This window comes from Octopus bimaculoides, chromosome 30, assembly GCF_046866305.1.
Source record: "Octopus bimaculoides isolate indiv1 chromosome 30, ASM4686630v1, whole genome shotgun sequence".
Taxonomy (NCBI): domain Eukaryota; kingdom Metazoa; phylum Mollusca; class Cephalopoda; order Octopoda; family Octopodidae; genus Octopus; species Octopus bimaculoides.
The window spans coordinates 12,901,741-12,927,978 of NC_142957.1; the positions used below are offsets into that span (position 1 = coordinate 12,901,741).

The 26,238-nt window shown below is 30.7% G+C and overlaps 4 long non-coding RNA genes across 4 annotated transcripts; 3 read left to right on the forward strand and 1 right to left on the reverse strand.

The window, feature by feature from the left end:
* The first annotated feature begins 877 nt into the window (after positions 1 to 877).
* On the forward strand, positions 878 to 8,223 carry LOC149130214 (uncharacterized). The gene is made up of 3 exons (XR_016239211.1): positions 878 to 2,236; positions 4,640 to 8,068; positions 8,151 to 8,223. It is a non-coding gene; the product is annotated as an uncharacterized LOC149130214 (long non-coding RNA).
* On the reverse strand, positions 7,652 to 25,285 carry LOC149130215 (uncharacterized). The gene is made up of 3 exons (XR_016239210.1): positions 24,179 to 25,285; positions 20,408 to 20,530; positions 7,652 to 7,861 (listed from the first exon to the last, which is right to left on the reverse strand). It is a non-coding gene; the product is annotated as an uncharacterized LOC149130215 (long non-coding RNA).
* LOC149130216 (uncharacterized) lies at positions 13,108 to 14,411 on the forward strand. The gene is made up of 3 exons (XR_016239213.1): positions 13,108 to 13,178; positions 13,675 to 13,786; positions 14,283 to 14,411. It is a non-coding gene; the product is annotated as an uncharacterized LOC149130216 (long non-coding RNA).
* Positions 16,508 to 17,811, forward strand: LOC149130217 (uncharacterized). The gene is made up of 3 exons (XR_016239214.1): positions 16,508 to 16,578; positions 17,075 to 17,186; positions 17,683 to 17,811. It is a non-coding gene; the product is annotated as an uncharacterized LOC149130217 (long non-coding RNA).
* Positions 25,286 to 26,238: the final 953 nt, after the last annotated feature.

Consider the following 26,238-nt stretch of genomic DNA (forward strand, 5'->3'; position numbering starts at 1 on the left):
ATATGGCTTTACTCACAAAACCACCGAGACACCAACAAAAATGTAATTAAAAAATGACATATTTAAACCTTTCTTGGCTGAAGATCAATATAAATGGTTGCCAATTTACATTAATAAAAAAAACATAATTTCAAACTGGGTAGGAATTGAAACCTAGACCACCATGTAACAGACAAAGTGACTTTTACCAACAATTTTAATCTAAATTTTCCTTGACACTAAAAAAACTTGTTTTTAAAAATCATTTAAAAAAATTTTGACTTCAAAAAACTATTGGTGATTTGAGGCTTATTTCTAGCACAATTTATGAACCTTGTAACATTTTCGTTTTTTAGTGTCAAGGGAGACCACTCTCATTACTCAATGTTAAAATTTAGATTTAAAAAATTTTCAAACGGTAAACCATTGTTTAAAAAACATTTTCTTTTACTTCCGGTCTTGTATGTACGTATGTCTATACATGCATACATATATATATAATATATAAATACACACATACATATGTAAATTATATATATATATATATATATATATATATATATATATATACTTTGAGCATGTAAAGGACAAACTTGGTTGGGGCAAAATGAGTAAGACAAGATACTTAAATCTAAAATTTCGTCCAATCAATAATTTAAATTATTGATTGGACGAAATTATTATTTTAACCAGACTATGTGAAGGTAATCCTCATAATTTGAAGCCAGTTTCTTAAGTGTCAATTCATGAAACGATCATACCTTGAGTCACTCTGTAATTTCAGCTGATTGATAATAAAATTGTGAGTGGATTTGGAAGACGGAAACTGATGTCCCCCCCCCCCCCAACATCACTTGACAACCGATGCTGGTGTGTTTATGTCCCCCGTAACTTAGCGGTTCGGCAAAAGACACAGATAGAATAAGTCCTGGGGTCGATTTGCTCGACTAAAGGCGGTGCTCCAGCATGGCCAGTCAAAAAAAGACTGAAACAAGTAAAAGAGTATATATACATATAGAATCGTTTTATGTTCCATATATATATATATATAATTGTGTGTGTTTGTCAGTCCGTGTGAGATTAAAAAGAAAGTGAAAAATTTTCGTAAAACCTCTTCGCGCAGGCCCTGGGTGATATTGAACCCTGCCCAGGATGTTATTGGTATCAACATATGCCTTTACCCACAAGACCACCGAGACACCAACAAAAATGTAGTTAAATAATGACATATTTAAACGCCAATTCTCTTTGAGCATGTAAAGGACAAAGTTGGCTGGGGCAAAACGAGTAAGAACAAGATAAGGCATATTTGCCTTTTGAATTCTCCAGAAAACTCGCTAATACACATCAGTATCCATCCCTAGACATGAGAAATGTAAAGAAATGAATTAAAATATCTCGGCCAAATGAAAGAGGCTCAGAGAAAATTGGCGGCGGTGCACCAGCGCGGCCGCAGCTTTAAACTGAAACTATAAACAAACAAACATGATATGAAATTAATGAAACTTGAGTAAATAAGACGAAAAACTCCATAAAATATTCTCTATAGTTTCTTCCTGATTTGCTGGAACGTATGCACCCATATTGTCAATAGACTTTTGCCATTTCAGCGGTACCTGGCAACCTTGAGTCAATAAAATCTTCGAAGGCCTGTTTTACACCATTGTAGCAATTAATTTTTTTTTTTATCAAAAAGGTGTTCTACAATTTATTATTCAAAAAGATGTAGTTCTACAATTTTCTTTTCAAAAAGGTGTCGTTCTATAAATTTTTTTTTATTGAATTCTGGGAAAAGTTAGGTTTATAAATCCTAATTTTTACTTCCATAATTGCCGCCAGTAAGATGGAACAGTGGTGTTAGTCGTGGGAGGGGCTACGGGGCGCGAGCAGTAGTCGGGGTTCAAATCCCGCTGCTGGAACTCGCGCCCCCCTTCCCCTTTCACTTCTTTCATCGCCGGACCATTGACCCTGGCGGGTTTTTACTTCGCGTTATCATTTTTCCTCCTACTCCAGTCCCCCTCCTACTCCTAACCCTCCTAATCCTCTAAGACGAAATTAATTAATTAATTAAATAAATAAACAAAAAAATACATTTCGTACGAAATACCTGCGGCTAAAGAAATGCAGCTAGCTTTACTGATTGAGTGTTTACGAATCGATTGATACATGTAAAGCCATTCCGGAATTACCATCTTTGATTGAAGTAACGTGGACGGGACGGCGCTGATGAAGAATTACTTATTATGGCTGCAATAAGGTAGGCAGAGAATAGAATTCTTTACATTTTTGTACCGAAGGTAGAGAATATGCGGTACATCAACCGTTTTCGGCCGAAACCTAAACGCGAAAACGGCTGAGGTGCCGATTGTTTACCTTCGCCATTGTCTTTTATGCTTTACTTGTTTCCACGTACGAGCATTGCGACCATCGCCACTTAATGCGTTTTACACGAACAAATTGACACAAGAGTCTTAATTTTGGGTTTAATGTGAACACCCGGCTATATATACGTATGTATATTGGCAAATATTGGGTTGTCCGCAAAGTTCGTGCCGATTTTAAAGGAAACGGAAAGGTCATTACAATTTTAATCAACCGAGAGTGAATCTCCATCTTTCCTTTAACTTGAAAATATCCTCTTGCCAGAATTGAGCTGGTTTCATGGCAAATAAGTCGAAAATTAAGCTACTATAAATCGGCACGAACTTTCCGGACAACTTTCTCTTCAATCGCTGCATTTGTCCAATGTTAAAAATCCTGTTGATGTTTTATATTGTGTTTGTGTAATCAATTGTTGGAGTTACTGGGCTTCATGTTTGGTTGGGGATTCTAGACTGATTAGTGTAATTGTGGTGTGGGCATTTGTGTATCACCCTTTTGTATTCCTTGTCCTTCATCTGGAGTCAGTGAGGGGCTACTGGCATCGACCACGTTCGAATGGTGCTCTTTACATCCCCCCCCCCCCACTAAAGAACAAAAATAAAAATAGGACTGCAGCTGGAAGTGCTCAGGTGTCACTGGGGCAGGCATTGACGATTCAGCACTTAGGAATGCTTCTGTAGGAGAAAATGTAGACCTTATTAAATATGCAGTGACCCCGAAATTTATGTCCTCTTAAGGGGTTTTTGCTTAATTAAAAAAAAAATCACTGTAAATGTAGTGTTAGAGGGGAGAATAATTTGGGGATATATTGGGAGCACTATTGATTTTAAAAGGAGATATAGGTTCCACATGAGCTCATTTTCGAATGCCAAATACTCCAATTCTACTGCATTGGCATATTATATTCATGATTTGAAGAGGAGGAATACGAGCTATACTATTGAATGGTTAGGCCTATCCAAAGCCCCCCACACCTTAATGAATTTTCTTATGTGCTCCCTTTTTGTAATAGGTTTTTCTCAACATTCTTGAGTAGTTATAATATTAAAATCAGATGCTTCAGAGGCCCACCTGAGCTGTGATCTTGAATTGAATCTGTAGCAAATTTTCTTTCATCTAAATTTAATTATTGACCTTTGAAATGGACAAGTCTTCACTTGAATCCTCTGAATTCTACTTTTGTCTGTTTATGCAATTGAACAATAACCAGAACTGTGAAGCCTTTCTAAGTTTTCTCCTGGATTCGGCATTCACAATGTGAAGCAATTGTAGGGATGGACTCTGTTCTCGTTTCCTTACACTTTATTTTTATATATTATTTTAGTTCCATTGCCTTAAATTTTTAGTGGTGTATATTATTCATTCCATGTATTTTTCTTTGTTCGACTTGTGTTACCCTTTTAGCTTTTATTCGTGCATATGTGTATACTGTTAGCTTTTACCATTTGGGGCCCTGTTGCTTTGACCAGAGGACACCTCCTCAGCTACATTTTGGTGTAAATAGTTTGAGGTTTAGTTCAGTAGAAAAAGTCACATCAAAATAGGGGAGGCCTAAAGATGGGTGGTAAGGCAGGTGTTCATTTTAAAATAAAGTATTCTTTTCTTAGGCTTAAATGTCGAAAAAAGTTATTGGTTAAAAGTGCTTATATGCTAAATTTACTTTTTAAATTTCAGAATTAATTAAAAAGGGTTTGTTTTTTGTAAGTCAAATTTATATTAATGGGATGTAGGTAATTTTAAATTGTGTATATCTGATATGCTTTAGATCTAGATTAGCAACAGTCAGTGCTACTATCACCAACTGACAATCTAGGTTTGCCTAGTAACTGATGGTTTTGGGGGTCTTGTTGTTTGTCACTGTTGGTGAGTCCTTGGGATAGGCTAATGTATGGAATACAAGCCAAATGATTGAAGTAATAATAATACAGTAAGGTTTTCTTGAAGCATTGACAGGTGTGGTTATGTGATAGAGAAGTTTGCTTCCCGACCACACGGTTCTGGTTTCAGTCCCACTGCAGATATATGTGCGTCTGTGTTGGTGTTTACATCCTCATGAAAGACACAAAATGAGTAGCAGGCTATTCTGGTCAGAAAGCTTAGCAAGAGCCTATGTATACATTTTAATTAAAATATATTTCGTTTTTGCCAGATTAGATTTGTTTCATTAAATTACCAAATTTCTCGTCAAAGGTAAAATCCACATTTTCCTATCCTGCCCCAACATAGAATATTTTCTTCCTTGTTTTTTCAATCAATAAAATCCACGTGTATCTCTCAGTTTCAAAGTTGTCGCAGTGTTTCTGTCATGTGCTGTGAAAAAGGGGTAAGTGATACGAGGGATCATACAGCACTGCTTCATACAAACCTATACAACCCATGGGCCTGCAGATGACATGGAAAGGTAGGCACACTCTTATATATATATACACACACGCACACACATATGCAGTCACTACTAGATTCATAATATATACAAACATACACAATGTTTAAGTGTCGTTACTACATATTTAGTTTCTATATAATATATACATACACACAAGCACATGCATACATTACTCGATTCATAATATATACACACATTACTCGATTCATGATATATACACATACGTTACTAGATTCATATATACACACATTACTCGATTCATAATATATACACATACATTACTCGATTCACAATATATACACACATTACTCGATTCATAAAATATACACACAAGCACATACAGACATTACTAGATTCATATATACACACACATTACTTGATTCATAATATATACACACAAGCACATGCAGACATCACTCGATTCATAATATATATATACACAAGCACATACATACGTTACTAGCTTCATAACATATACCTTACTCGATTCATATATACACACACATTATTAGATTCACAATATATATACACACAAGCACATACAGACATTACTTGACTCGTAATATATACACACTAGATTCATATATAAACACACACATTACTCGATTCATAAATATACACACAAGCACATTACTTGATTCATAATATATACACATACATTACTCGATTCATAATATATACACATACGTTACTAGATTTATATATACACACACACATTACTAGATTCATAGCACATACATACATTACTTGATTCAGATATACACACATTACTCGATTCATAATATATATACACAAGCACATACATACGTTACTTGACCCATAATATATACACATACATTACTCGATTCATATATATACACACACATACATACATTACTAGATTCATATATAAACACATACACACATTACTCGATTCATAATATATACACATACATTACTAGATTCAGATATACACACATTACCCGATTCATAATATATAGACACAAGCGCATACATACATTACTCGATCCATAATATATACACACAAGCACATACAGACATTACTAGATTCATAATATATACACACAAGCACATACAGACATTACTAGATTCATAATATATACACACAAGCGCATACATACATTACTCGATTCATAATATATGCACACACATTACTCGATGCATAATATATACATTACTCGATTCATATATACACACACATTACTCGATGCATAATATATACATTACTCGATTCATAAATATATACACATACGTTACTAGATTCAGATATACACACATTACTTGATTCATAATATATACACACAAGCACACACATACATTACTTGATTCATAATATATACACATACATTACTAGATTCATATATACACACATTACTCGATTCATAATATATACACACAAGCACATGCAGACATTACTCGATGCATAATATATACACATACATTACTAGATTCAGATATACACACATTACTCGATTCATAATATATATACACAAGCACATACATACGTTACTTGACCCATAATATATACACATACATTACTCGATTCATATATATACACACACATACATACATTACTAGATTCATATATAAACACATACACACATTACTTGATTCATAATATATACACACATTACTCGATTCATAATATATACACACATTACTCGATTCATAATATATAGACACAAGTGCATACATACATTACTCGATCCATAATATATACACATACATTACTCGATTCATATATACACACAAGCACATACATACGTTACTTGACCCATACATTACTCGATTCATATATATACACACACACACATTACTAGTTCCATATATACACACACACACAAGCACATACATACATTACTCGATTCATAATATATGCACACACATTACTCGATTCATAAATATATACACATACGTTACTAGATTCAGATATACACACATTACTTGATTCATAATATATACACATACATTACTAGATTCATATATACACACATTACTCGATTCATAATATATACACACATACATACATTACTAGTTCCATATATACACACACACTACACGAATCATATATACACACAAGCACATACAGACATTACTTGATTCGTAATATATAGACACAAGCACATACATTACTAGATTCATATATACAGACATTCCTTGATTCATAATATATACACACAAGCACATACATTACTCGATTCACAATATATACACATACATTACTAGATTCATATATACACACACATTAGTTGATTCATAATATATACACATACGTTACTAGATTCATATATACACATTACTCGATTCATAAATATATACACACATTACACGATCCATGATATATACACATACATTCATAATATATACACATACATTAGTTGATTCATAATATATACACATTACTCGACTCATAAATATATACACACATTACTCGATTCATAATATATAGACACAAGCACATACAGACATTACTAGATTCATATATACACACAAGCACATGCAGACATTACTCGATGCATAATATATACATCACTTGATTTATAAATATATACATTACTCGATTCATACACACACACAAGCACATCCTGACATTACTTGATTCATATATATACACACACATACAGACTTGACATACATTACTCGAATCATAAATATATACACATACATTACTAGATTCATATATACACACACACACACATTACTCAATTCATAATATATACACGCAAGCACATACATACATTACTAGATTCATAATATATACACACAAGCACATCCAGACATTACTTGATTCATAACATATACACACATACATTGCTAGGTTCAGATATACACACACATATATTACTAGTTTCATATATACATACACTAGCACAATCACACGTATAAAATACAGTACAACCAATGTCTAGTGAATCATTTTATTAACTTCATTATTATTACATATATGTCTGTGTGTATTTCCTTTTATTTGAACTTTTTTATTCACCAACAAATTATACAAACAAGATGTCTTCTTGGTTTGTTTCTTCTCTGTATTCTTCTTCTTCAGAATCCAAGCAGTTACGCTGGAGGACTGGACAAAGAAGTTAGCTTCAAGTTCATAAGTTCCTGGCTCTGAATATAAGAAGATGACAATATTAATGTGTCAATAAAGAGTTATAAAAACATTGTTTGTTATTATTTATACACATTGAGTAATCATACTTAAATATGTACAAAGTAATGATATTTAGATTCTAGAACATTTAGTTTCTACAATGTCTAAGTATGATTACTTTCTAGAACATTTAAGTATTGTAATTTAGTTTCTACAATGGCTAGGTATGATTACTTTCTACAATGTCTAAGTATGATTACTTTCTAGATCATTTAAGTATTGTAATTTAGTTTCTACAATGACTAGGTATGATTACTTTCTAGAACATTTAAGTATTGTAATTTAGTTTCTACAATGGCTAGGTATGATTACTTTGTAGATCATTTAAGTATTGTAATTTAGTTTCTGCAATGACTAGGTATGATTACTTTCTACAATGTCTAAGTATGATTACTTTCTAGATCATTTAAGTATTGTAATTTAGTTTCTACAATGTCTAAGTATGATTACTTTCTAGAACATTTAAGTATTGTAATTTAGTTTCTACTACGACTAAGTATGATTACTTTCTAGAACATTTAAGTATTGTAATTTAGTTTCTACAATGACTAGGTATGATTACTTTCTACAATGTCTAAGTATGATTACTTTCTAGAACATTTAAGTATTGTAATTTAGTTTCTATAATGGCTAGGTATGATTACTTTCTACAATGTCTAAGTATGATTACTTTCTACAATGTCTAAGTATGATTACTTTCTAGAACATTTAAGTATTGTAATTTAGTTTCTACAATGTCTAAGTATGATTACTTTCTAGATCATTTAAGTATTGTAATTTAGTTTCTACAATGACTAGGTATGATTACTTTCTAGAACATTTAAGTATTGTAATTTAGTTTCTACAATGACTAGGTATGATTACTTTCTACAATGTCTAAGTATGATTACTTTCTAGATCATTTAAGTATTGTAATTTAGTTTCTACAATGACTAGGTATGATTACTTTCTACAATGTCTAAGTATGATTACTTTCTAGATCATTTAAGTATTGTAATTTAGTTTCTACAATGACTAGGTATGATTACTTTCTACAACATTTAAGTATTGTAATTTAGTTTCTACAATGGCTAGGTGTGATTACTTTCTACAACATTTAAGTATTGTAATTTAGTTTCTACAATGGCTAGGTATGATTACTTTCTAGATCATTTAAGTATTGTAATTTAGTTTCTACAATGACTAGGTATGATTACTTTCTACAATGTCTAAGTATGATTACTTTCTAGATCATTTAAGTATTGTAATTTAGTTTCTACATTGACTAGGTATGATTACTTTCTACAATGTCTAAGTATGATTACTTTCTAGAACATTTAAGTATTGTAATTTAGTTTCTACAATGGCTAGGTATGATTACTTTCTAGAACATTTAAGTATTGTAATTTAGTTTCTACTACGACTAAGTATGATTACTTTCTAGAACATTTAAGTATTGTAATTTAGTTTCTACAATGACTAGGTATGATTACTTTCTACAATGTCTAAGTATGATTACTTTCTAGATCATTTAAGTATTGTAATTTAGTTTCTACAATGACTAGGTATGATTACTTTCTACAATGTCTAAGTATGATTACTTTCTAGAACATTTAAGTATTGTAATTTAGTTTCTACAATGGCTAGGTATGATTACTTTCTAGATCATTTAAGTATTTTAAATTAGTTTCTACAATGACTAGGTATGATTACTTTCTAGAACATTTAAGTATTGTAATTTAGTTTCTACAATGGCTAGGTATGATTACTTTGTAGATCATTTAAGTATTGTAATTTAGTTTCTGCAATGACTAGGTATGATTACTTTCTACAATGTCTAAGTATGATTACTTTCTAGATCATTTAAGTATTGTAATTTAGTTTCTACAATGTCTAAGTATGATTACTTTCTAGAACATTTAAGTATTGTAATTTAGTTTCTACTACGACTAAGTATGATTACTTTCTAGAACATTTAAGTATTATAATTTAGTTTCTACAATGACTAGGTATGATTACTTTCTACAATGTCTAAGTATGATTACTTTCTAGATCATTTAAGTATTGTAATTTAGTTTCTACAATGGCTAGGTATGATTACTTTCTAGATCATTTAAGTATTGTAATTTAGTTTCTACAATGACTAGGTATGATTACTTTCTACAATGTCTAAGTATGATTACTTTCTAGAACATTTAAGTATTGTAATTTAGTTTCTACAATGGCTAGGTATGATTACTTTCTAGATCATTTAAGTATTGTAATTTAGTTTCTACAATGACTAGGTATGATTACTTTCTAGAACATTTAAGTATTGTAATTTAGTTTCTACTACGACTAAGTATGATTACTTTCTAGAACATTTAAGTATTGTAATTTAGTTTCTACAATGACTAGGTATGATTACTTTCTACAATGTCTAAGTATGAATACTTTCTAGATCATTTAAGTATTGTAATTTAGTTTCTACAATGACTAGGTATGATTACTTTCTACAATGTCTAAGTATGATTACTTTCTAGAACATTTAAGTATTGTAATTTAGTTTCTACAATGACTAGGTATGATTACTTTCTACAATGTCTAAGTATGATTACTTTCTAGAACATTTAAGTATTGTAATTTAGTTTCTATAATGGCTAGGTATGATTACTTTCTACAATGTCTAAGTATGATTACTTTCTAGATCATTTAAGTATTGTAATTTAGTTTCTACAATGACTAGGTATGATTACTTTCTACAATGTCTAAGTATGATTACTTTCTAGAACATTTAAGTATTGTAATTTAGTTTCTACGATGTCTAAGTATGATTACTTTCTAGATCATTTAAGTATTGTAATTTAGTTTCTACAATGACTAGGTATGATTACTTTCTAGAACATTTAAGTATTGTAATTTAGTTTCTACAATGACTAGGTATGATTACTTTCTACAATGTCTAAGTATGATTACTTTCTAGAACATTTAAGTATTGTAATTTAGTTTCTACAATGGCTAGGTATGATTACTTTCTAGAACATTTAAGTATTGTAATTTAGTTTCTACTACGACTAAGTATGATTACTTTCTAGAACATTTAAGTATTGTAATTTAGTTTCTACAATGACTAGGTATGATTACTTTCTAGATCATTTAAGTATTGTAATTTAGTTTCTACAATGACTAGGTATGATTACTTTCTACAATGTCTAAGTATGATTACTTTCTAGATCATTTAAGTATTGTAATTTAGTTTCTACATTGACTAGGTATGATTACTTTCTACAATGTCTAAGTATGATTACTTTCTAGAACATTTAATTATTGTAATTTAGTTTCTACAATGGCTAGGTATGATTACTTTCTAGAACATTTAAGTATTGTAATTTAGTTTCTACTACGACTAAGTATGATTACTTTCTAGAACATTTAAGTATTGTAATTTAGTTTCTACAATGACTAGGTATGATTACTTTCTACAATGTCTAAGTATGATTACTTTCTAGATCATTTAAGTATTGTAATTTAGTTTCTACAATGACTAGGTATGATTACTTTCTACAATGTCTAAGTATGATTACTTTCTAGAACATTTAAGTATTGTAATTTAGTTTCTACAATGGCTAGGTATGATTACTTTCTAGATCATTTAAGTATTGTAATTTAGTTTCTACAATGACTAGGTATGATTACTTTCTACAATGTCTAAGTATGATTACTTTCTAGATCATTTAAGTATTTTAAATTAGTTTCTACAATGACTAGGTATGATTACTTTCTAGAACATTTAAGTATTTTAAATTAGTTTCTACAATGACTAAGTATGATTACTTTCTAGAACATTTAAGTATTGTAATTTAGTTTCTACAATGGCTAGGTATGATTACTTTCTAGATCATTTAAGTATTGTAATTTAGTTTCTACAATGACTAGGTATGATTACTTTCTACAATGTCTAAGTATGATTACTTTCTAGATCATTTAAGTATTTTAAATTAGTTTCTACAATGACTAGGTATGATTACTTTCTAGAACATTTAAGTATTGTAATTTAGTTTCTACAATGGCTAGGTATGATTACTTTGTAGATCATTTAAGTATTGTAATTTAGTTTCTGCAATGACTAGGTATGATTACTTTCTACAATGTCTAAGTATGATTACTTTCTAGAACATTTAAGTATTGTAATTTAGTTTCTACAATGACTAGGTATGATTACTTTCTACAATGTCTAAGTATGATTACTTTCTAGAACATTTAAGTATTGTAATTTAGTTTCTATAATGGCTAGGTATGATTACTTTCTACAATGTCTAAGTATGATTACTTTCTAGATCATTTAAGTATTGTAATTTAGTTTCTACAATGACTAGGTATGATTACTTTCTACAATGTCTAAGTATGATTACTTTCTAGAACATTTAAGTATTGTAATTTAGTTTCTACAATGTCTAAGTATGATTACTTTCTAGATCATTTAAGTATTGTAATTTAGTTTCTACAATGACTAGGTATGATTACTTTCTAGAACATTTAAGTATTGTAATTTAGTTTCTACAATGACTAGGTATGATTACTTTCTACAATGTCTAAGTATGATTACTTTCTAGATCATTTAAGTATTGTAATTTAGTTTCTACAATGACTAGGTATGATTACTTTCTACAATGTCTAAGTATGATTACTTTCTAGATCATTTAAGTATTGTAATTTAGTTTCTACAATGACTAGGTATGATTACTTTCTAGAACATTTAAGTATTGTAATTTAGTTTCTACAATGGCTAGGTATGATTACTTTCTAGAACATTTAAGTATTGTAATTTAGTTTCTACTACGACTAAGTATGATTACTTTCTAGAACATTTAAGTATTGTAATTTAGTTTCTACAATGACTAGGTATGATTACTTTCTACAATGTCTAAGTATGATTACTTTCTAGATCATTTAAGTATTGTAATTTAGTTTCTACAATGACTAGGTATGATTACTTTCTACAATGTCTAAGTATGATTACTTTCTAGAACATTTAAGTATTGTAATTTAGTTTCTACAATGGCTAGGTATGATTACTTTCTAGATCATTTAAGTATTGTAATTTAGTTTCTACAATGACTAGGTATGATTACTTTCTACAATGTCTAAGTATGATTACTTTCTAGATCATTTAAGTATTTTAAATTAGTTTCTACAATGACTAGGTATGATTACTTTCTAGAACATTTAAGTATTGTAATTTAGTTTCTACAATGGCTAGGTATGATTACTTTGTAGATCATTTAAGTATTGTAATTTAGTTTCTGCAATGACTAGGTATGATTACTTTCTACAATGTCTAAGTATGATTACTTTCTAGATCATTTAAGTATTGTAATTTAGTTTCTACAATGTCTAAGTATGATTACTTTCTAGAACATTTAAGTATTGTAATTTAGTTTCTACTACGACTAAGTATGATTACTTTCTAGAACATTTAAGTATTATAATTTAGTTTCTACAATGACTAGGTATGATTACTTTCTACAATGTCTAAGTATGATTACTTTCTAGATCATTTAAGTATTGTAATTTAGTTTCTACAATGACTAGGTATGATTACTTTCTACAATGTCTAAGTATGATTACTTTCTAGAACATTTAAGTATTGTAATTTAGTTTCTACAATGGCTAGGTATGATTACTTTCTAGATCATTTAAGTATTGTAATTTAGTTTCTACAATGACTAGGTATGATTACTTTCTACAATGTCTAAGTATGATTACTTTCTAGATCATTTAAGTATTTTAAATTAGTTTCTACAATGACTAGGTATGATTACTTTCTAGAACATTTAAGTATTGTAATTTAGTTTCTACAATGGCTAGGTATGATTACTTTGTAGATCATTTAAGTATTGTAATTTAGTTTCTGCAATGACTAGGTATGATTACTTTCTACAATGTCTAAGTATGATTACTTTCTAGATCATTTAAGTATTGTAATTTAGTTTCTACAATGTCTAAGTATGATTACTTTCTAGAACATTTAAGTATTGTAATTTAGTTTCTACTACGACTAAGTATGATTACTTTCTAGAACATTTAAGTATTATAATTTAGTTTCTACAATGACTAGGTATGATTACTTTCTACAATGTCTAAGTATGAATACTTTCTAGATCATTTAAGTATTGTAATTTAGTTTCTACAATGACTAGGTATGATTACTTTCTACAATGTCTAAGTATGATTACTTTCTAGATCATTTAAGTATTGTAATTTAGTTTCTACAATGACTAGGTATGATTACTTTCTACAATGTCTAAGTATGATTACTTTCTAGATCATTTAAGTATTGTAATTTAGTTTCTACAATGACTAGGTATGATTACTTTCTAGAACATTTAAGTATTGTAATTTAGTTTCTACAATGGCTAGGTATGATTACTTTCTACAATGTCTAAGTATGATTACTTTCTAGATCATTTAAGTATTGTAATTTAGTTTCTACAATGGCTAGGTATGATTACTTTCTAGATCATTTAAGTATTGTAATTTAGTTTCTACAATGACTAGGTATGATTACTTTCTACAATGTCTAAGTATGATTACTTTCTAGAACATTTAAGTATTGTAATTTAGTTTCTACAATGGCTAGGTATGATTACTTTCTAGATCATTTAAGTATTGTAATTTAGTTTCTACAATGACTAGGTATGATTACTTTCTACAATGTCTAAGTATGATTACTTTCTAGATCATTTAAGTATTGTAATTTAGTTTCTACAATGACTAAGTATGATTACTTTCTAGATCATTTAAGTATTGTAATTTAGTTTCTACAATGACTAAGTATGATTACTTTCTAGAATATTTAAGTATTGTAATTTAGTTTCTACAATGGCTAGGTATGATTACTTTCTAGATCATTTAAGTATTGTAATTTAGTTTCTACTACGACTAAGTATGATTACTTTCTACAATGTCTAAGTATGATTACTTTCTAGATCATTTAAGTATTGTAATTTAGTTTCTACAATGTCTAAGTATGATTACTTTCTAGATCATTTAAGTATTGTAATTTAGTTTCTACAATGTCTAAGTATGATTACTTTCTAGAACATTTAAGTATTGTAATTTAGTTTCTACAACGATTAAGTATGATTACTTTCTAGAACATTTAAGTATTGTAATTTAGTTTCTACAATGACTAGGTATGATTACTTTCTACAATGTCTAAGTATGATTACTTTCTAGAACATTTAAGTATTGTAATTTAGTTTCTACAATGTCTAAGTATGATTACTTTCTAGATCATTTAAGTATTGTAATTTAGTTTCTACAATGACTAGGTATGATTACTTTCTACAATGTCTAAGTATGATTACTTTCTAGATCATTTAAGTATTGTAATTTAGTTTCTACAATGACTAAGTATGATTACTTTCTAGAATATTTAAGTATTGTAATTTAGTTTCTACAATGACTAGGTATGATTACTTTCTAGAACATTTAAGTATTGTAATTTAGTTTCTACAATGTCTAAGTATGATTACTTTCTAGATCATTTAAGTATTGTAATTTAGTTTCTACAATGGCTAGGTATGATTACTTTCTACAATGTCTAAGTATGATTACTTTCTAGATCATTAAAGTATTGTAATTTAGTTTCTACAATGACTAAGTATGATTACTTTCTAGAATATTTAAGTATTGTAATTTAGTTTCTACAATGACTAGGTATGATTACTTTCTAGAACATTTAAGTATTGTAATTTAGTTTCTACAATGACTAGGTATGATTACTTTCTACATATTCCACTTACTAACAGTAAGTAATCATATTTAAATATTGTATATATAGAAACCAAAGAACAAGAGAGATAGATAGACAGGAAAGTAATTATTATGATAAAACTTACTTGGAGAAAGATGCATGGCGTTCCATCATATAATAATATATGCACATATCCATACATGGGTACAGGACATCACAACAAAGTAACAAACTTTTTTATTGAACAACGAAAGAAAACAGAGAGACGACATATAAATTTCCCTTCATCAGTTGTCCCGTCTACTCCGCGTTTCGAAGGGACAGTCGAGTAATGTATGTAGGTGCTTGTGTGTATATATGAAACTAGTAATGTGTGTATATCATGAATCAAGTAATGTGTGTATATGTTATGCATCGAGTAGTGTGTGTATATATATATTGTGAATCTAACATTTAAGTATTGTAATTTAGTTTCTACTACGACTAAGTATGATTACTTTCTAGAACATTTAAGTATTGTAATTTAGTTTCTACAATGACTAGGTATGATTACTTTCTACAATGTCTAAGTATGATTACTTTCTAGATCATTTAAGTATTGTAATTTAGTTTCTACAATGACTAGGTATGATTACTTTCTACAATGTCTAAGTATGATTACTTTCTAGAACATTTAAGTATTGTAATTTAGTTTCTACAATGGCTAGGTATGATTACTTTCTAGATCATTTAAGTATTGTAATTTAGTTTCTACAATGACTAGGTATGATTACTTTCTACAATGTCTAAGTATGATTACTTTCTAGATCATTTAAGTATTTTAAATTAGTTTCTACAATGACTAGGTATGATTACTTTCTAGAACATTTAAGTATTGTAATTTAGTTTCTACAATGGCTAGGTATGATTACTTTGTAGATCATTTAAGTATTGTAATTTAGTTTCTGCAATGACTAGGTATGATTACTTTCTACAATGTCTAAGTATGATTACTTTCTAGATCATTTAAGTATTGTAATTTAGTTTCTACAATGTCTAAGTATGATTACTTTCTAGAACATTTAAGTATTGTAATTTAGTTTCTACTACGACTAAGTATGATTACTTTCTAGAACATTTAAGTATTATAATTTAGTTTCTACAATGACTAGGTATGATTACTTTCTACAATGTCTAAGTATGATTACTTTCTAGATCATTTAAGTATTGTAATTTAGTTTCTACAATGACTAGGTATGATTACTTTCTACAATGTCTAAGTATGATTACTTTCTAGAACATTTAAGTATTGTAATTTAGTTTCTACAATGGCTAGGTATGATTACTTTCTAGATCATTTAAGTATTGTAATTTAGTTTCTACAATGACTAGGTATGATTACTTTCTACAATGTCTAAGTATGATTACTTTCTAGATCATTTAAGTATTTTAAATTAGTTTCTACAATGACTAGGTATGATTACTTTCTAGAACATTTAAGTATTGTAATTTAGTTTCTACAATGGCTAGGTATGATTACTTTGTAGATCATTTAAGTATTGTAATTTAGTTTCTGCAATGACTAGGTATGATTACTTTCTACAATGTCTAAGTATGATTACTTTCTAGATCATTTAAGTATTGTAATTTAGTTTCTACAATGTCTAAGTATGATTACTTTCTAGAACATTTAAGTATTGTAATTTAGTTTCTACTACGACTAAGTATGATTACTTTCTAGAACATTTAAGTATTATAATTTAGTTTCTACAATGACTAGGTATGATTACTTTCTACAATGTCTAAGTATGAATACTTTCTAGATCATTTAAGTATTGTAATTTAGTTTCTACAATGACTAGGTATGATTACTTTCTACAATGTCTAAGTATGATTACTTTCTAGATCATTTAAGTATTGTAATTTAGTTTCTACAATGACTAGGTATGATTACTTTCTACAATGTCTAAGTATGATTACTTTCTAGATCATTTAAGTATTGTAATTTAGTTTCTACAATGACTAGGTATGATTACTTTCTAGAACATTTAAGTATTGTAATTTAGTTTCTACAATGGCTAGGTATGATTACTTTCTACAATGTCTAAGTATGATTACTTTCTAGATCATTTAAGTATTGTAATTTAGTTTCTACAATGGCTAGGTATGATTACTTTCTAGATCATTTAAGTATTGTAATTTAGTTTCTACAATGACTAGGTATGATTACTTTCTACAATGTCTAAGTATGATTACTTTCTAGAACATTTAAGTATTGTAATTTAGTTTCTACAATGGCTAGGTATGATTACTTTCTAGATCATTTAAGTATTGTAATTTAGTTTCTACAATGACTAGGTATGATTACTTTCTACAATGTCTAAGTATGATTACTTTCTAGATCATTTAAGTATTGTAATTTAGTTTCTACAATGACTAAGTATGATTACTTTCTAGATCATTTAAGTATTGTAATTTAGTTTCTACAATGACTAAGTATGATTACTTTCTAGAATATTTAAGTATTGTAATTTAGTTTCTACAATGGCTAGGTATGATTACTTTCTAGATCATTTAAGTATTGTAATTTAGTTTCTACTACGACTAAGTATGATTACTTTCTACAATGTCTAAGTATGATTACTTTCTAGATCATTTAAGTATTGTAATTTAGTTTCTACAATGTCTAAGTATGATTACTTTCTAGATCATTTAAGTATTGTAATTTAGTTTCTACAATGTCTAAGTATGATTACTTTCTAGAACATTTAAGTATTGTAATTTAGTTTCTACAACGATTAAGTATGATTACTTTCTAGAACATTTAAGTATTGTAATTTAGTTTCTACAATGACTAGGTATGATTACTTTCTACAATGTCTAAGTATGATTACTTTCTAGAACATTTAAGTATTGTAATTTAGTTTCTACAATGTCTAAGTATGATTACTTTCTAGATCATTTAAGTATTGTAATTTAGTTTCTACAATGACTAGGTATGATTACTTTCTACAATGTCTAAGTATGATTACTTTCTAGATCATTTAAGTATTGTAATTTAGTTTCTACAATGACTAAGTATGATTACTTTCTAGAATATTTAAGTATTGTAATTTAGTTTCTACAATGACTAGGTATGATTACTTTCTAGAACATTTAAGTATTGTAATTTAGTTTCTACAATGTCTAAGTATGATTACTTTCTAGATCATTTAAGTATTGTAATTTAGTTTCTACAATGGCTAGGTATGATTACTTTCTACAATGTCTAAGTATGATTACTTTCTAGATCATTAAAGTATTGTAATTTAGTTTCTACAATGACTAAGTATGATTACTTTCTAGAATATTTAAGTATTGTAATTTAGTTTCTACAATGACTAGGTATGATTACTTTCTAGAACATTTAAGTATTGTAATTTAGTTTCTACAATGACTAGGTATGATTACTTTCTACATATTCCACTTACTAACAGTAAGTAATCATATTTAAATATTGTATATATAGAAACCAAAGAACAAGAGAGATAGATAGACAGGAAAGTAATTATTATGATAAAACTTACTTGGAGAAAGATGCATGGCGTTCCATCATATAATAATATATGCACATATCCATACATGGGTACAGGACATCACAACAAAGTAACAAACTTTTTTATTGAACAACGAAAGAAAACAGAGAGACGACATATAAATTTCCCTTCATCAGTTGTCCCGTCTACTCCGCGTTTCGAAGGGACAGTCGAGTAATGTATGTAGGTGCTTGTGTGTATATATGAAACTAGTAATGTGTGTATATCATGAATCAAGTAATGTGTGTATATGTTATGCATCGAGTAGTGTGTGTATATATATATTGTGAATCTAATATTGTGGATCGAGTATTGTATGTGTGTATATATATTATGAATCAACTAATGTATGCGCTTGTGTCTATGTTATGAATCTAGTAATGTATGTGTGTATATTTATGAATCGAGTAATGTGTGTGTGTGTATATCTGAATCTAGTAATGTATGTGTATGTAATGTGCTTCAGTGTATATATTGCGAATCAAGTAATGTCTGTATGTGCTTGTGTGTATTTATGAAACTAGTAATGTATGTATGTATGTATGTGTATGTATCATGAATCGAGTAATGTGTGTATATGTTATGAATCGAGTAGTGTGTGTATATATTATGAATCAAGTAATGTCTGGATGTGCTTGTGTGTGTATATATATATTGTGAATCTAATAGTGTGTGTGTGTATATAAGGTATGTGTATATATTATGAATCAAGTAATGTGTGTATATATTTATGATTCGAGTAATGTGTGTATGTATATATTATATAGAAACTAAATATGTGGTAACGGCACTTAAACATTGTATATATTATGAGTCAAGTCTGTATGTGTGTGTATAGATATGAATCGAGTAATGTGTGTATATGTTATGCATCGAGTAGTGTGTGTGTATATATGAAACTAGTTATGTATGTATGTGTGTGTGTATATTGTGGATCGAGTATTGTATGTGTATGTATATATGAATCGAGTAAGGTATGTGTATATGTTATGAAGCTAGTAATGTATGTATGTACTTGTGTATATATATTATGAATCAAGTAATGTCTGTATGTGCTTGTGTGTATATATATTATGAATCGAGTAATGTGTGTATATATTATGAATCAAGGAATGTCTGTATATATGAATCGAGTAATGTATGTGTTTATATTATGAATCAAGTAATGTATGTAGTAACGACACTTAAACATATGTGTGTGTGTATATATATTTATATAAGAGTGTGCCTACCTTTCCATGTCATCTGCAGGCCCATGGGTTGTATAGGTTTGTATGAAGCAGTGCTGTATGATCCCTCGTATCACTTACCCCTTTTTCACAGCACATGACAGAAACACTGCGACAACTTTGAAACTGAGAGATAGACGTGGATTTTATTGATTGAAAATACAAGGAAGAAAGTATTCTATGTTGGGGTTGGGGCAGGATAGGAAAATGTGGATTTAACCTTTGACGAGAAATTTGGTAATTTAATGAAACAAATCTAATCTGGCGAAAACGAAATATATTTTCATTAAAATGTATACATAGGCTCTTGCTAAGCTTTCTTACCAGAATAGCCTGCTACTCATTTTGTGTCTTTCATGAGGATGTAAACACCAACACAGACGCACATATATCTGCATTGGGACTGAAACCAGAACCATGTGGTTGGGAAGCAAACTTCTCTATCACATAACCGGGTACTGGAGTGGAGCCTGCACTTCACAGACGCCTGTTTCTTTTAGCATGTGACATAACAAATGAATATATGTGTACAGTAATAGCTTAGTTGTATACTGTCAAGGACTCACCAAGAGTGACAAACAACAAGACCCCCAAAACCATCAGTTACTAGGCTAACCTGGATTTTCAGTTGGTGATAGTAGCACTGACTGTTGCTAATCTACATCTATCAATAATTATTCACTACAACAGTAATTGTAAAAGCATATCTACCTACATCCCATTAATATAAATTTGATTTACCAAAAATAAACCCTTTTTCTACTGAACTAAACCTCAAACTATTTACACCAAAATGTAGCTGAGGAGGTGTCCTCTGGTCAAAGCAACAGGGCCCCAAATGGTAAAAGCTAACAGTATACACATATGCACGAATAAAAGCTAAAAGGGTAACACAAGTCGAACAAAGAAAAATACATGGAATGAATAATATACATCACTAAAAATTTAAGGCAATGGAACTAAAATAATATATAAAAATAAAGTGTAAGGAAACGAGAACAGAGTCCATCCCTACAATTGCTTCACATTGTGAATGCCGAATCCAGGAGAAAACTTAGAAAGGCTTCACAGTTCTGGTTATTGTTCAATTGCATAAACAGACAAAAGAAGAATTCAGTGGATTCAAGTGAAGACTTGTCCATTTCAAAGGTCAATAATTAAATTTAGATGAAAGAAAATTTGCTACAGATTCAATTGAAGATCACAGCTCAGGTGGGCCTCTGAAGCATCTGATTTTAATTTTATAACTACTCAAGAATGTAGCTCATATTCCTCCTCTTCAAATCATGAATATAATATGCCAATGCAGTAGAATTGGAGTATTTGGCATTCGAAAATGAGCTCATGTGGAACCTATATCTCCTTTGAAAATCAATAGTGCTCCCAATATATCCCCTAATCACATTATTCTTCCCTCTAACACTACATTTACAGAGATTTTTAAAAAAATTATTAAGCAATAACCCCTTAAGAGGGCATAAATTTCGGGGTCCCTGCATATTTAATAAGGTCTACATTTTCCCAAGGTCGATGCCCCACACAGGGTACTGGAGTGGAACCAGCAATGAGCCTGTTTCTTTTAGCATGTGACATAACAAATGAATATATATGTACAGTAATAGCTTAGTTGTATACTGTCAAGGACTCACCAAGAGTGACAAACAACAAGACCCCCAAAACCATCAGTTACTAGGCTAACCTGGATTTTCAGTTGGTGATAGTAGCACTGACTGTTGCTAATCTAGATCTAAAGCATATCAGATATACACAAGTTAAAATTACCTACATCCCGTTACTGTAAATTTGATTTACAAATAAAATAACTCTGAAATTTAAAAAGTAAATTTAGCATATAAGCACTTTTAACCAGTACCTTCTTTCGACAGCCTTACTACATGCCTTCAGGTCTGCCCATAGAGATACAGCCAAATATGATTATATTCCTGCCCCAATAAATTTACATGTACATATCTGAAGCATTAATGAACTAGCCTAATTAAAAAGAAAGGGAAACGCAATATACAACTATTGCTTGGAGCCTTACTCCCCTATTTGACATTTAAGCCTAAGAAAAGAATACTTTATTTTAAAATGAACACCTGCCTTACCACCCATCTTTAGGCCTCCCCTATTTTGATGTGACTTTTTCTACTGAACTAAACCTCAAAATATAGCTGAGGAGGTGTCCTCTGGTCAAAACAACAGGGGCTCCAAATGGTAAAAGCTAACAGTATACACATATGCACGAATAAAGGGTAACACAAAGAAAAATACATGGAATGAATAATATACACCACTAAAAATTTAAGGCAATGGAACTAAAATAAAGTGTAAGGAAACGAGAACAGAGTCCATCCAAGCCCATCCCTACAATTGCTTCACATTGTGAATGCCGAATCCAGGAGAAAACTTAGAAAGGCTTCACAGTTCTGGTTATTGTTCAATTGCATAAACAGACAAAAGAAGAATTCAGTGGATTCAAGTGAAGACTTGTCCATTTCAAAGGTCAATAATTAAATTTAGATAAAAGAAAATTTGCTACAGATTCAATTCAAGATCACAGCTCAGGTGGGCCTCTGAAGCATCTGATTTTAATTTTATAACTACTCAAGAATGTTGAGAAAAACCTATTACAAAAAGGGAGCACATAAGGTGTTTGTCCAATCAAGTACGATTCCCTTAAACATAATCTACATTAGCATTAACGTGTGTGTGGGGCTTTGGATAGGCCTAACCATTCAATAGTATAGCTCGTATTCCTGCTCTTCAAATCATGAATATAATATGCCAATGCAGTAGAATTGGAGTACTTGGCATTCGAAAATGAGCTCATGTGGAACCTATATCTCCTTTGAAAATCAATAGTGCTCCCAATATATCCCCTAACCAAATTATTCTTCCCTCTAACACTACATTTACAATGATTTTTTTTATTAGGCAAAAACCCCTTAAGAGGACATAGATTTCGGGGTCACTGCATATTTAATAAGGTCTCCATTTTCTCCTAGTGACACCTGAGCACTTCCAGCTGCAGTCCTATTTTTATTTTTGTTCTTTAGTGGGGGGGGGGGATGTAAAGAGCACCATTCGAACGTGGTCGATGCCAGTAGTCCCTCACTGACTCCAGATGAAGGACAAGGAGTACAAAAGAGAAAAGAGTGATACACAAATGCCCACACCACAATTACACTAATCAATCTAGAATCCCCAACCAAACATGAAGCCCAGTAACTCCAACAATTGATTACACAAACACAATATAAAACATCAACAGGATTTTTAACATTGGACAAATGCAGCGATTGAAGAGAAAGTTGTCCGGAAAGTTCGTGCCGATTTATAGTAGCTTAATTTTCGACTTATTTGCCATGAAACCAGCTCAATTCTGGCAAGAGGATATTTTCAAGTTAAAGGAAAGATGGAGATTCACTCTCGGTTGATTAAAATTGTAATGACCTTTCCGTTTCCTTTAAAATCGGCACGAACTTTGCGGACAACCCAATATTTGCCAATATACATACGTATATATAGCCGGGTGTTCACATTAAACCCAAAATTAAGACTCTTGTGTCAATTTGTTCGTGTAAAACGCATTAAGTGGCGATGGTCGCAATGCTCGTACGTGGAAACAAGTAAAGCATAAAAGACAATGGCGAAGGTAAACAATCGGCACCTCAGCCGTTTTCGCGTTTAGGTTTCGGCCGAAAACGGTTGATGTACCGCATATTCTCTACCTTCGGTACAAAAATGTAAAGAATTCTATTCTCTGCCTACCTTATTGCAGCCATAATAAGTAATTCTTCATCAGCGCCGTCCCGTCCACGTTACTTCAATCAAAGATGGTAATTCCGGAATGGCTTTACATGTATCAATCGATTCGTAAACACTCAATCAGTAAAGCTAGCTGCATTTCTTTAGCCGCAGGTATTTCGTACGAAATGTATTTTTTTGTTTATTTATTTAATTAATTAATTAATTTCGTCTTAGAGGATTAGGAGGGTTAGGAGTAGGAGGGGGACTGGAGTAGGAGGAAAAATGATAACGCGAAGTAAAAACCCGCCAGGGTCAATGGTCCGGCGATGAAAGAAGTGAAAGGGGAAGGGGGGCGCGAGTTCCAGCAGCGGGATTTGAACCCCGACTACTGCTCGCGCCCCGTAGCCCCTCCCACGACTAACACCACTGTTCCATCTTACTGGCGGCAATTATGGAAGTAAAAATTAGGATTTATAAACCTAACTTTTCCCAGAATTCAATAAAAAAAAATTTATAGAACGACACCTTTTTGAAAAGAAAATTGTAGAACTACATCTTTTTGAATAATAAATTGTAGAACACCTTTTTGATAAAAAAAAAAATTAATTGCTACAATGGTGTAAAACAGGCCTTCGAAGATTTTATTGACTCAAGGTTGCCAGGTACCGCTGAAATGGCAAAAGTCTATTGACAATATGGGTGCATACGTTCCAGCAAATCAGGAAGAAACTATAGAGAATATTTTATGGAGTTTTTCGTCTTATTTACTCAAGTTTCATTAATTTCATATCATGTTTGTTTGTTTATAGTTTCAGTTTAAAGCTGCGGCCGCGCTGGTGCACCGCCGCCAATTTTCTCTGAGCCTCTTTCATTTGGCCGAGATATTTTAATTCATTTCTTTACATTTCTCATGTCTAGGGATGGATACTGATGTGTATTAGCGAGTTTTCTGGAGAATTCAAAAGGCAAATATGCCTTATCTTGTTCTTACTCGTTTTGCCCCAGCCAACTTTGTCCTTTACATGCTCAAAGAGAATTGGCGTTTAAATATGTCATTATTTAACTACATTTTTGTTGGTGTCTCGGTGGTCTTGTGGGTAAAGGCATATGTTGATACCAATAACATCCTGGGCAGGGTTCAATATCACCCAGGGCCTGCGCGAAGAGGTTTTACGAAAATTTTTCACTTTCTTTTTAATCTCACACGGACTGACAAACACACACAATTATATATATATATATATGGAACATAAAACGATTCTATATGTATATATACTCTTTTACTTGTTTCAGTCTTTTTTTGACTGGCCATGCTGGAGCACCGCCTTTAGTCGAGCAAATCGACCCCAGGACTTATTCTATCTGTGTCTTTTGCCGAACCGCTAAGTTACGGGGGACATAAACACACCAGCATCGGTTGTCAAGTGATGTTGGGGGGGGGGGGACATCAGTTTCCGTCTTCCAAATCCACTCACAATTTTATTATCAATCAGCTGAAATTACAGAGTGACTCAAGGTATGATCGTTTCATGAATTGACACTTAAGAAACTGGCTTCAAATTATGAGGATTACCTTCACATAGTCTGGTTAAAATAATAAATTTCTGGATTATTCTAGAATAAATTGTAAAAACAATTACAAAGTCCTGTGAATAATGTATCATTTGCCTGATAGAAAAGAAAATCTAATTCCGATAATGGTGTAAAACAGGCCTTCGAAGATTTTATTCACTCTAGATTGCCAGGCTTTTACAGTTCTGGGCTGGACAAGTTAAAATTCTATCGAACCCAAATGAAATTAAGGATAACACTATGGATTTCTGCCGAAAATTACGCCTTACAGAAGCACTTGACAACTACAACAGCAAAGATGAGTCTATAGTAAAAAAACAAAATTGAATACTGTCCTGCAAAAGACAGAAATAAAGCAGTTGATGCTTTTTGTGAACACATTACCAGTTTTCCTTTTAATACCCTACAAAAACAACGAATTAAATCCAACCTTAATGTAAAGACCTAATCGAGTTAAAAAATGATATAAACCTCACCATTAAAGAAGCCGACAAAGGAAATGCGGTAGT